This window comes from Mesoplodon mirus (genome assembly GCF_964341445.2).
Source record: "Mesoplodon mirus genome assembly, chromosome: 13".
Taxonomy (NCBI): domain Eukaryota; kingdom Metazoa; phylum Chordata; class Mammalia; order Artiodactyla; family Ziphiidae; genus Mesoplodon; species Mesoplodon mirus.
Genome location: NC_138989.1, coordinates 498214 through 502951, shown reverse-complemented (window position 1 = coordinate 502951; position 4738 = coordinate 498214).

Here is a 4738-nt window from a genome sequence, read left to right as displayed (position 1 = left end):
TTTTTCAGACAAACAAAAATTGAGAGAATTTGTTGCCAGTCATCCTGCCTTGCAAGAAATGTTAAAACCAATTCTTTAGAGAGAAAGAAAAGGATAAAGGTTAGAAACTCTGATCTACATGAAGAGTTAGAGAAGGAATAAGTGAAGGTGAAACAAAAACCTTTATTTTTCTATTCTTCAAAGAGGTAACATTTTGTTCAAAATAAGAGCAACAATGTAGTCAGTAATTATAGCTGTAATAAGAGCTAGGAAGAAGGAATTGGGAGTATTCTGTTATAAGATTCTCGTGTTACCATGAAGCAGTACAGTGTTATTTGAAAATGAACTTGGATTAGTTGTAAATGGTTGTTGCAAACTACAGGTCAACCATTACAAAAAAAATTTTTTAAGTATAATTGATATGCTAAGAGAGGAGAAAAATGGAATCTTATAAAATGCTCTATTAAAATTAAAAAGGCAGGGGCTTCCCTGGTGGTGCAGTGGTTGAGGGTCTGCCTGCCGATGCAGGGGACTTCGGTTCGTGCCCCGGTTTGGGAGGATCCTACATGCCGCGGAGCGGCTGGGCCCGTGAGCCATGGCCCCTGAGCCTGTGTGTCCGGAGCCTGTGCTCCGCAACAGGAGAGGCCACAACAGTGAGAGGCCCGCGTACTGCAAAATACATACATACATACATACATACATACATAAATAAATAAATAAATAAGGCAGAAAAGAATATGATAAGTAAGGAAAAAATAAGGGCGATGCATAGAAAACAGTAACAAATACAGTAGATATTTGCCTAACTATATCAATAATCACTTTGTTAATGGTCTAACTACATCAATTAAAAGACAGAGACTGTCCTTGTGAATTAAAAACAAAACAAAACAAACAAAAAACCATGAAGCAGTACAGAAAACCAGAAAAACCCAAGACCTGACTCTATGTCAACTACAAGAAACCTTTCAATATAAAGACACAGATATATTAATGGTAAATGAATGGAGAAAGTTATACTATGCTAACACTAATCAAAAGGAAGTGAGAGTAGTTACATAAATTTCAGACAAAGCAGACTTCAGAGCAAGGCAAATTATCAGAGATAATGAGAGGCATTACACGCTGCTAAAGGATTCAAAGCTCCAAGAAGATATAGCAATCCTTAACGTATATACACTAACAACACAGCATCAAAATATGTGAGGGAAAAACTGATAGAACTGCAAGGACAAATAGATTAATCCAGTATTATATTTGGAGATTTCAACACTGCATATCAGTAATGGGCAGATCCAGGAAGGGCATAGTTGAACTGAACAGCATCATCAATCAACTGGACTTAGTAGACATTTACAGACTACATCATCCAATCAGGGCAGAAATCACATTCTTCTCAAGTTTGTCTGGAACATTCACCAAGATATGCCACATTCTAGGCAATAAAACAGTCGAACACATTTAAAAGAAAGTAAATCATACAAAATATGTTCTCAGACCACAGTGGAATTAAACTAGAAATTTTCCAACAGATAGTTGGAAAATCCCCCAAACACTTGGAGATTAAACAACACAATTCTAAATAACAAGCAAAACAATTTCTAAATAACAAATAGGTCAAAGAAGAACTCTCTCAAGAGAAATTTTTAAATATTTCAAATGAAATGAAAATGAAAGTACAACTTAAAAGAGGAGATATATGTATACATATAGCTGGTTTGCTTCGCTGTACAGCAGAAACTAACACAACATTGTAAAGCAACTATACCCCAATTAAATATATATATTACATATATATAAAAGTATGCTGTTTCTCAGCTGCTGAACCTGATACAAAAATTAACAACAACAACAACAAATTTGTGAGATGCGGTGAAAGCAGTGCTTAGAAGGAAATTTATAGTATTGAATGAATATATAAGAAAAGAACAAAGATCCAAAATCATTAAGATACCACCTTAGGCAACTAGAAAATGAAGAGCAAACAATAAATGCTGCAGAGGTTGTGGAGAAAAGGGAACCCTCTTGCACTGTTGGTGGGAATGTAAATTGATACAGCCACTATGGAGAACAGTACGGAGGTTCCTTAAAAAACTGAAAATAGAATTACCATATGACCCAGCAGTCCCACTACTGGGCATATATGCTGAGAAAACCATAATTCAAAAAGAGTCATGTACCACAATGTTCACTGCAGCTCTATTTACAATAGCCAGGTCATGGAAACAACTTAAGTGTCCATCGACAGATGAATGGATAAAGAAGATGTCGTACATATATACAATGGAATATTACTCAGCCATAAAAAGGAACGAAATTGGGTCATTTGTAGAGACATGGATGGACCTAGAGTCTGTCGTACAGAGTGAAGTAAGTCAGAAAGAGAAAAACAAATATCATATATTAACACATATATGTAGAATCTAGAAAAATGATACAGATGAACTTATTTCCAGGGAAGGAATAGGGACGTAGACATAGACAATGTGGACATGGTGGGGAAGGGGAGGGTGGGACAAACTGGGAGATGAGGATTGACATATATACACTACCATGTGTAAAATAGATAGCTAGTGGGAACCTGCTGCTGTATAGCACAGGGAACTCAGTTGGTGACCTAGCTGGGGGGGGTTGGGGGGGTGGGAGGGAGGCCTAAGAGGGAGGGGATATATGTGTACATATAGTTGATTCACTTCGTTGTACAGCAGAAACTAACAGAACATTGTAAAGCAACTATACCCCAATAAAATTTTTTTTAAAAAATATTTTCATGGGTATATACATATGTAAAATTCAACAAATTGTAGGTTTAACCTAAGTTCAGTATCTGTGTATCACTTATAAGTCAACACAGCAGTAGAAAAAAAAAACCTGACAAACTGTAAGAGCTTTTAACTTTCTTGACAAAAAAATAATAGCTTTCAAAAACAGAATTAAGCTTATGAATTTATAAGCCAACTTACAGTTGGGTGTAAAATGAACCCACAATTTACATACTAATGAGTCTGGTGTCTCATTAGTAAATTCGCACACTGCTTGGCTTAAGGCCATTGGAGAACATCTAAACGCACGCTGTCTGAAAGGAAGCAGTGGCTCTCGCAGATGTGGGCCAAACACACACAAAGGCAGAGCCATCCCGTCACTAACTGGTCATTTCTACAACATGAGGCAACTGGATGCCGATACCTAGATTAGATTAGACTGGACCGAGGAAACCATGCCTCAGGTGATTAATATCTGGCAGTCTAAGAAAGTAAAAAAAAATACTGCAGGATGAAAACTAAGTTATTTTGAAGGCTATAAAGGGAGAAATTAAAATTCACTCATGTATAAGACTTGCAAAGTGAGAGGGGTGGCTGAGAAAAAATACTTTCCCTTCTGAGGAAAAGTTTAATGAGAGAGAATCTGGAAGACAGAAAGAAATCGGAGACACCTCGAGGAAGGAGACATTTATCTTTGTCTACTCTTTGTCACTGAGACCAGGGGTCATAGCCAACTCCATGTTTACCCACAGGGTGGTTTCAGCGTGGCTATAATCTCACAAAGAATCATAGGCCATCAACACCAGATGTTGTATGTAGGTCCCACCACCCTGGTAAAATCAATGGTTGAGTTTACCTCTATGCATCATCCCCACCAAGGAATTATTCATTTGAGAAAACAAGCCAAATGCTGCTTTTACAGAAGACACTCCCCATAAGTGGTCATCAGGAAGCTGTTCTACCAGGAAGGCAGGACAGTGGACAAGATGCCATTGTTCCCCACAGAGCCTGTGACTTTATGGGAGAGGCCAAGCCATGTGCACACAGCAACCGCAACACAGGCAGTGGGAACAGAGGCCTCGGGGGCACCTAAGACAGCGAAGACTCCTGGATGGTCCTGAGGCTGTGTGACCCTAGAGTGGGGAGGGTAAGAGTTGGCCTCAAGAATGGTCAACTGCACTTGAGGTCAGACATGGCCTTAAGCAAGGTAGGAAATGCCAGACAGGTAGGAAATACCTACTCTAGTGCTCAGAGCTGAGGCAGGAGAGCTCCCACTCTATGAGTAATGCACCCTCCCTCCAAGGAAGAGTTCCAGTTTTAAAGATAATCTAAAAATCGCCTCCTTATTCTGCAGAGATGCTTATTGTATTAGTGCAGTCGTCTGCTCTAGAAGGCCACTCCCATCATAACTAGTGAACACAATATGTTATCTCTGATCAATTCAATGAAAACACATTTTTCAGGAGCCAATTTCCCAAATACACCAAGCTTTAACATTCACCAACATCACTGACTTACCAAAATCTTACTATTAATAATACATACAGGACTTCCCTGGTGGCGCAGTGGTTGAGAGTCCGCCTGCCGATGCAGGGGACACGGGTTCGTGCCCCGGTCTGGGAAGATCCCACATGCCGCGGAGCGGCTGGGCCCGTGAGCCATGGCCGCTGAGCCTGCGTATCCGGAGCCTGTGCTCCACAACGGGAGAGGCCACAACAGTGAGAGGCCTGCGTACCGCAAAAAAAAAACAAAAAACAAAAAACATACATACATACATTTTGGGACTTCCCTGGTGGTCCAGTGGTTAAGATTCCACGCTTCCTAATGCAGGGGGCCTGGGTTGGATCCCTGGCCAGGGAACTAGATCCTGCATGCCGCAACTAAAGATCCCACATGCTGCAACGAAGATCTCGCATGCCGCAACGAAGACCCAGTGCAGCCAAGTAAATAAATATTTTTATAAAAAAACATACATTTTAAGGCAATTCATATTTGGA